Consider the following 9,715-nt stretch of genomic DNA (forward strand, 5'->3'; position numbering starts at 1 on the left):
GGGGGACAAAAAAAAAAAAAAAAAAAAGAGAGAGAGTTTGGTTTAAAGTAAAAGTACACACTTGTTTAACAATGTCATTAAAAAGACTTAGTCATACTTTTGGAACATGTAAAAGTCTTTGGCTACAAAACTATTAGAATGGTCCCAATCCAGAAAACTGACAACACCAAAAGCTGGCCAGGATGTGGAGCAACAAGAACTCATTCATTGCTGGTGGGAATGCAAAACACTATAGACACTTTAGAGAACAGTTTGGTGGTTTCTTACAAAACTAAACATCCTCTTAACAAATGATCCAGCAATTACACTCCTTGGAATTTACCCAAAGTAGTTGGAAACTTATTCCCACACAAAAGCCTGCATGTGGATGTTTACAGCATCTTTATTCAAGATTGCCAAAACCTGGAAGTAACCAAGATGTCCTTCAATAGGTGAAAGGATAAATAAACTGTGGTACATCAGAAAATGAAATTTTATTTGGCACTAAGAAGAAATGAGCTATCAAGCCATGCAAATACATGGAGGAAACTTGAATGTACACAACTAAATTAAAAGCCAACCTAAAAAGGCTACAAACTGTTTGATTCCAATATATGACATTCTCTCTCTCTTTTTTTTTTTTTAATGTTTTATTTATTTCTAGGAGAGAGGAGAGACAGCGTGAGCAGGGGAGGGTCAGAGAGAGAGGGAGTCACAGGCTGAAACAGGCTCCAGGCTCTGAGCTGGCAGTGAGCACAGAGCCCGACGCGGGGCTCGAACCCACGAACCGCGAGATCATGACCTAAGCGAAAGTCGGACGCTTAACCGACTAAGCCACCCAGGCGCCCCATATGACATTCTCAAAAAGGCAAAACAATGGAAGCAGTAACAAGATCAGTGGCTACTAGGGATTGAAGTAGGGAGGATGAATAGGCAGAGCATGGAGGATTTTCAGGGCAGTAAAAATTGTATGATACTTTAATAATGGAAACATGTCTTTATACATTTGTGCATACCTACAGAATGTATAATACCAGGTGTGAACCCTAATGCAAACTTTGGCATCTGTGTGATTATGATGGGTCAGTGTCAGTTCATCAATTGAAACAAAGGCATCACTCGCACAGGGGATGTTGATAATGAGGGAAGATATGCATATGTAGGGGCAGGAGGCATATGGGAAATCTCTGTACCTTCCTTCCAGGTGTACTATAAATCTAAAACTGTTGGAAAAAATAAAAAGGTTTTAAAAAGCCATTGGAAACACCTGCTTTCATGTACTACAGAGGAAGAGCAATTTCTCTTGTCCCCCTTCTGTTTTGCAGAATCTCAATTTGTCCCTCAGCTTTTTCTTAATGACTACAGTCCCTCTCCCTGTCAGATGCAGTTGCTCACCCTACACCCATCATATATATGCTAGTCTCATTCTTCCTTCCTACCTTGCAATAATGCCAGTTAATTAGAACGTGGATCTGATGTGCTAAAAGAGGGGTGGAGAGATAGAGAAGAGAGACATGAGGAAGAAAGAGGGAAAAAAAAGAAGTATATGACTATTTTGGAATACTATAGCTGCTTGTTACCAATTCAGAGCTTAGAGGTAAAATGAATATGAAAAGGACTCGCCTTGTATTTCTCCATCTCTTATTGTTAATAAATCTCTTCATTCATTTTCTCTAACTGCAGGTCTCGATAACCTTGAGCAGCAACAATGAGAATAGCAACAGAAGAGATAAAAGGAAAAACCTCTTCCAACCACTACATTCTGTTCCTTACCATTTCTTATAATATTTTTTATTTTAGTTACTTAATCTGTTAAATAGAAACTTATAAACTTGTCTGAGGTCCTAATTATCTTATTTTAAATACTAAATTATTTATAATTTTATGTAATATATAGTATAAATAATATTTATATATAATATGCTATATATAATTATAAATATATTTGAATACTTAAATATTATATATAAATATAAACATAAACATATATATATATATAATTATGAACCACATTTTAAATACAACCAATTTCTGAGTTAAGAAGAGATTGTAGCTAAATTATACATATACACACACACATTCACATTATTTTTCTGGTCTGGCTGTATCTTACTTATGTGGTATAATCTACTCCAGTATCTTGCATCTAAGGTCCTTTGAACCTGATATCCTGGTAGAAAAATGGAGGATGAACTTGAAGATAAAGAAAAAAAAAATCATTGGTATTATATCTATATTACTTAAAATAACTTATCTACAACTGATAAGAAATTACAATTTGAAAGTTGCTAGTGTTTATATCTCTCCTTGTCTTTCTCCTGTTCTTTAAAAAGAGTGTAGGAAAGTTACAGGGGAAAAGTTACAGGCTACACTACAGAAGGATTATGTGGTAAGATTTCTTAAGTGGAAATTCTTTCTGGACGTGAAAAACCATATCCATAAGGAAGAACCCATCTCCCACTAGAAGACACTCCCCTAGCCCTTGCGAAAAACTACAAGATGGGCACTGCTCTCACTTTAAGAAAGAACTTAGTCATTTGGTTGGGAAAATTACCACATATTTGGCAAGAAATAGGAATAGCATACAAATGAAGGTTTGTTCTCAAGTAAATTGCTAGTGAATATTGGATTATTCTGCTCAGTGAAATTTTTCTCTGTAAGACTTGATTCTCAGAGAAATAACCCAGGTTAGGTTAAAGAGATCAAAGTAGAAAAGTTTTAAAGGAGTATATACTGTTTGAACTAGGAAGGAATATAGATATCAATTTCTACAGGTAAGAAAACTGACCTCCAAATACATTAATCAATTTATCCATGTATTAATTTCTAATTATTACAAATCTGAACTCCTAAAAGAAAATACACTTGAGGTCATAAAAGTTAAAAACTCTGCAGAACACAAATACAAAATCATAATAAAAGTTAAAATAAAAATGACAAGACAAATATTAACAACTTATAAAAAAGAATTCTTTTACAGAAATAAGTGGTTCAAATCAATTATAGAGAAAGGAACAATCCTATGGAAATGAGGCAGAGAATGTGGGCACACAGCTAACGGGAAAACAACCTTATGAAAAACTATTCACTTACTGTGAAAAAGAAATACCTCTGCTAGTCCAAAAAATGGAACAAACTTAAATGGTGGGTAGCACCCATAGTCAAGTGACTGTCGTGAAGCACAATCAGTGGCATATTATAGACAGGTTTCCCAGCTCAGGAGAGCTGATTTTGTTCATTTCTGCACAACTCTAACTTCAGTAACATCACTGAGGTAGTTGGAAATTGATGTCGGCTGGAGAATTTTTCCCATGGAGTTTGTCAATCACTATCAATAAAGAGAGTATTGTGGTTTCAGTTTTTTTTGTTTGTTTCTTTGTTTTTGTTTTTGTATCTTAAGCCAGAGAACCACTCATTAAGCATTCATCAGCATGCCACTATGTATACTCACACTTTAAGGTGAGAATTTAACTCTTTGAGAAACCTGTTTTTGCAGCTACATTAGAGTTCTAGATGCCCCCCTCCTGTTCCTGATTAACCACTGTTCCCTCTCTGTGAGGAAAAAGTCAGTCAGGAAGCCACAGTGCAGCCACAGCATTTCAAGACTCTGGGAAGACGCCTGTGGAACCACAGGTGGTGATTCACCAAATGGGAATTACTCTACCTAGATGCAACATAAAGCCTTTAGAAAGAGTATGTGCTGACTTGATAAGAAGAACAAAGGAAAAAGAATCTCAAAGTGAAAGGACAATCCAAAGCCTACCAAGACTTTGAGACTCATTACAAGAAATACTCCTTGTGGTGAAGGTTCTAAGACTTGGGATCTTTCTCAAATGAGGACCCATAAGCGATTTATTGATTCACACAGTCCTTCTGAGATATTTAAGCAGATTACTTCCATCAGCACTGAGCCAGGAGTCAACATTGAAGTCACCATTACAGATGTTTAAATCAACCATTTTAATAAATTTATGCCCATTTATAAATAAATAAGTAAATAATAAATAAAATAAGAATTATTATGATACAACTTCACCACAAGNTATTTTTGAAAGACAGAAAGAGACAGCACAAGGCAGGGAGGGCCAGAGAGAGAAAGAGACAGAATCCAAAGAAGGCTCCAGGCTCTGAGCTGTCAGCACGACGCAGGGCTCGAACTCACAAACTGTGAGACCATTACCTGAGCTGAAGTCAGAGGTTTAACCCACTGAGGCACCCAAGTGGTCCTATATGACCAAAATTTTAATGTGCATTTAGTGACTCAGCCATTTCACTTTTATGAGTCTATCTTTAAACGTATTTAGACAGGTGTGTAAACGTCTATGATAAAATGATGAGCATGGAGTCATTGTTTTTTAAAAAAAGAAAAACAAATGAAAACACTATAAATTATCCAGTGATAAAAATTCACACAAAAAACTATGGACATCTAAACAAAGGGAATATTTTGCATTCATTTGAAAACAGGAAGGAAGTTCCATATATAGTGATATGTAAATATCATATACCAAATATTTTTTGAAATGAAAAAAGAAGGCAGGTCACCAAATATCAGACATAGTATGATATCCTTGTGTTAATAAAACTGTATAGCCAAAAATAAAGAAGGAAGGAAGGAAGGAAGGAAGGAAGGAAGGAAGGAAGGAAGGAAGGACGAACAAACGAACATCTGAAAGCTTAAAAAAATGTTAGTTAACACTATCTGCTTTTAGGTGTGAGACAATATGATACATTAGGAGGAAAAAAAATAGGAAGATATACCTATAGACACACACGTTTTCTGCTCTTCTAATACAAAGAATCTTACATGCACACACATATATGATACATAAAATTTTACACATATAATGTATACATTATATATGCATTATTCTTTATAAACTATCCTGATTTAAATGTTTGATTTGATCATGAATCATTTTTAAAGGGGAAATATTACTTTAAATAAGATTAATAATTAAGTAAAATGATGACCTAGACTTTGAGTAAGGTATTATTTTTGTGTCTGTTTGCTTTAGTGTAATTGCTTAGTAGGTACTAGAGTGCTGAAAAGAGCCTGCCAAAAGAGCTTACTCTGAAAGTAGAGACACTGTTACTTTCAATCAATCTGAAAAAGAAATATAAAACACTTAGATATCTCAGAAGGTTAGCCTTATGTGGGATGTGGAGAGGTTTATTTTCTTCTTTCACAGAGACTTCATGATGCAGTGGATGTGTGGTTTATTGAACTTGTCATGAGTCCAAGGGTGAAATTAAGCTTGTACATCTATATTTTGCTAGGGGCAGTATAAGTAATTACAGTAGTTTGGAAAATTAGTTGGCAATATTCACAAAGTATAAAAAAAGTTTTAGTACTCACTGACCCAGGACATCTATTTCTAGTATGTTTGCTCTAATAAATAATATGAAACAAAGAACAAGCTACTGGCACCAAGATGCCCAATCATAGCATTATCTATTTTAAAGAAAAGTTGAACGAAGTTTAACTGTCCAGCAATGAAGAAATTCTAAACAAAATGAAGCATTTGCATTCAATGGAACAAGATGCAGTAATTAGAACTCTTCAGTACAAGACAATAATAACATGCTTCTTGATAATTTCTATATGTCTCAGTATATCTTCTAACTCAACTTGATGAAAGTGAACAAATCTGAATGTTATGCAGTGTTTCCTACCTCAGAAAACAGCACCATAATCCACTAATATACACAAATTTGGTGTCATTCTTTCATCTCTCCCTGTAAGCCTTTCCCATATGCAATCCATCACTACACTGGTTAGTGTTATCTACTAAATATTTCTCAAACCTGTATACTTTTTTTCCCCATGTTTACTACTAGCATACCCAGAAAAACATCAGTTCTCATTTGGACTATTGTAACAGCATCCCAAACTGGCCTTTTATCATCTTAGCTCCTACAATTCTGTTCTTCACATGTAGCCAAAATATCTTTTCAAAACAAAAATCTGACAAAATTGTTGCTGTATTCTCTTTGTACTTTGTACTTCAAGCTGTATTACAAAACTGTAGTCATCAAGACAGTATGGTATTGGCACAAAAGCAGACAAACAGATCAATGGAACAGAATAGAAAACCCAGAAATGGAGCTAAAAACAACTAATCTTTGACAAAGCAGGAAAGAGTATCCAATGGACAAAAAACAGTCTCTTTAGCAAATCGTGCTGGGAGAACTGGATAGCAAAATGCAAAAGAATGAAACTACACCACTTTCTTATACCAGACACAAAAATAAACTCAAAATGGGTGAAAGACCTAAATGTGAGATAGGAAACCATCAAATCCCTAGAGAAGAAATCAGGCAACAACCTCTTTGACCTCAGATGCAGCAATTTCTTGCTCAACACATCTCCAAAGGCAAGGGAATCAAAAGCAAAAATGAACTATTGGGACCTCATCAAGACAAAAACTTCTGCATTACAAAGGAAATAATCAACAAAACAAAAAGACACCCAATGGAATGGAAAAAGCCATTTGCAAATGACATATTGGATAAGGGTTAATATCCAAAATCTATAAATAATTTACCAAACTCAGCACCCAAAAATCAAATCCAGTGAAGAAATGGGCAAAAGACATGAATAGACATTTTTTCCAAAGAAGACATCCAGATGGCAAACAGACACATGAAAAGATGCTCATCATCAAGGAAATACAAATCCAAACAACACTGAGATGTCACCTCACATCAGTCATAGTGGCTCAAATTCATAACTCAGGAACAAAGGATGCTGGTAAAGATATGGAGAAATGGGATCCCTCTTGCACTGTTTATGGGAATGAAACTGGTGCAGCCACTCTGGGAAATAGTGTGGAGATTCCTCAAAAAATTTAAAATAGAAGTATCCTATGATCCAGCAATAGCACTGCTAGGAATTTACCCAAAGAATACAGGAGTGCTGGTTCACAGGGGCACATGGGCTCCAATGTTTATGGCAGCAATTTCAACAATAGCCAAAATATGGAAAGACCCTAAATGTCCATCAACATATGAATGAGTAAAGAAGATGTGGTTTATGCATACAGTGGAACACTACTTGGCAATGAGAAAGAATGAAATTCTGCCATTTGCACCAATGGAACTGGATGGTATTATGCTAAGTGAAATAAGTGAGTCAGAGAAAGACAGATATTATATATTTTCACTAGTAGATGGAACTTGAGAAACATAACAGAAGACCATGGGGGAAGGGAAGGGGAAAAAGTAGTTTCAGAGAGGGAGGCAAACCCTAAGAGACTCTTATATACAGAGAACTGAGGCTTGAAGGGGGAGGTGCAGAAGGGAGTAAATGGGTGATGGGCATTGAGGAGGGCAACTGTTGGGATGAGCACCAAGAGCACACCGTATATGCATTGTATGTTAGCTAATTTGACAATAAGTTATATATACATATATATGTATATACACATAATTAAATAAGAATAAATAAACACAAATTTTTTTGATATTTTTATTTATTTCTAGGAGAGAGAGAGAGAGCGTGAGCAGGGGAGGGTCAGAGAGAGAGGGAGATGCAGACTCCGAAATAGGCTCCAGGCTCCGAGCTGGCAGTCAGCGCAGAGCCCGACACGGGGCTCGAACCCACGAACCGTGAGATCATGACCTGAGCGGAAGTCGGACGCTTAACCGACTAAGCCACCCAGGCACCCCAAATAAACAAAAATTTTAAAAGAGTGAAATTGTATGTGTATGCATATGTGTGTATGTCTATTTAAAATATCTATATATGCTCACATTAAATGTTAGATCATTTTCATTTCATTCATTATAGAAACATAAACTTAAATTGTTCTAAAATTTACAAAAAAATTCACAACATATTCCTGTTTTTCCAGTTGATTTAAAAGAAATTTATTTAAAAAGAAATTTATATTCATGATTAAGTATGAAAATATCTTTATGAAAAAATTACCCTCTTTGAAATAGTTTCCCTGGTATATAGTCTTGAGGGTTTTATTCCCTTTTCAATATTATTTCATATTACTGCAAGATTTTATCTTGCAAATTTATCACTTTTTTAGTTTTAATTAATGATATTTTATTGTTGCTCCTGGAAACTTTTTAGGCAAGGAGAGGGTTTAATAATTAGAAAATGAGCAAATATTCCTAGGAAAAAAATGTGCCAGTGAGAGAAGCCATTTTCAGTTTCAGTGTGCAGAATGAGAGCTGTCTGAATTACACTGTATTCAGGAAGATCTGCTGAGAAAAGATTCACCAAGCAATATTAATATTTTACTCAGCCTTTGGGTCATTTTTTAGCAAATAAGGATAATCCCCAAAGGTGAATGCTGTGGTAAGTATGGTAAACACAGAGAGACCGTTCACATGTGTCAGAGAAACAGCTGCCTGGGTCAAGTTAAACAGGTAGAGACTTATACAGAGGACAGAGGACAGCCACCTTCTAAAATCAACTCTCCTGAAACAAAGGGCGAGAGAGTTCTTAAGAATTGGAAAGAGAGTGAGGAAGAGAGGGAACATAGGCCATTTGTATTAACTACTTGCCTACCCAAAGGAAAATAAATTTTCTCCTATTTTTATGGAAAGGAAATCATTTTATAACTTGGAGTAAGGCATCCCCTGATGCTAGGCTCCTACCCTCCCTCAGAGACCAAGGGTCTGTCCGCCTTAATGATTACATTTCAAGGGAATAGCCTTGAGACAATCCTGGGTAGTAAAACTGGGAAGAGGCTTTAAAATGATTTTTTATACCTGAAAAGGGCAGAGGAAGAATTCAAAATGACAAGTTTTCTAAGGTAAATGGTCTAAAGAAAGGGAGGTTAGGGCTTAGATAAAATCTGGAAGAACTCTCTAAAGTTTAGTCAACCTGAAAGAAATATTAACACCATGTTGGTCACAAGGCCTTTTTTAAATACCTTGCTTTTCAATGTTCATGTAAATTATTTCTTATTTTAAGATTCATGCTTACAAGTGAAGCAAAGTTTCAGAGAGCTTGGCATTAGCCCATGATCACGCAGCTAGTTCAACTGCAAATTCAAATTGCTCTTACTTTACATGAGCAAATTCCTGAGTCAGATATACCGTATCCCTTTGGAAGAACATGCTTTTTGTTCTTAATTTTACCTGTTTTACAATTGTGTTCACCTTCCAGGGGAAAGAAGTGTGAAATTGATTGCTGTATTTATTTTTATCTCTATTAAACACAGTTGTCTGGGACCAGCACAGCACAATATAAAGTGTCCTAACTAAACGGCACACCATGTACACCAGAGTATTTTGAGCCCAGAAGATATTACAACATAACTGGTCTTCCCTTTTGCCCCCGAATCAGAGATAGGCGGTCTGTTCTCAAGAACTTCCTTTAGAGCCTGCCACCCAAATGAATCAGCAAAAGGGTCTTAAGAGTTCTTGACAGCTCTCTGTCAAATACTCACTCAGTGGATAGTGCATAGCTCTGTGGATCTGACAGGAGGAGAGAGCAAGCTGCTTGCTATGTTAAAGCAAGCATAAAAATAATGAGCAAAGAAAGTTCATAGATGCCATTATGATAGTTGGAGCTAAATAATATATGACATTAATGGCTTGAACTTAACACAGCTCCTTATTAAAACCTCTTCTTTCCTTGAGGGATCAGGAAACACGATAAATTACGAGTCTTTGGTACATGAAGCATTATAAGCAGATGGGTGACTTTTACTTTTAACTTGTGGATGTATAAAATTCTATAAAAAATCTAATGAGCTTTACCTATCCAAAT

At 35.7% G+C, this 9,715-nt stretch overlaps 1 pseudogene; it reads left to right on the top strand.

Moving 5' to 3' along the window:
• LOC144227534 (small ribosomal subunit protein uS10 pseudogene) overlaps window positions 1-3,929 on the top strand; it is a 26,137-nt pseudogene extending 22,208 nt beyond the window's left edge.
• The last annotated feature ends 5,786 nt before the right edge of the window (window positions 3,930-9,715 follow it).

The sequence above is a fragment of the Crocuta crocuta genome, unplaced genomic scaffold (assembly GCF_008692635.1).
Source record: "Crocuta crocuta isolate KB4526 unplaced genomic scaffold, BGI_CrCroc_1.0 scaffold770, whole genome shotgun sequence".
NCBI classification, from domain to species: Eukaryota; Metazoa; Chordata; class Mammalia; order Carnivora; family Hyaenidae; genus Crocuta; species Crocuta crocuta.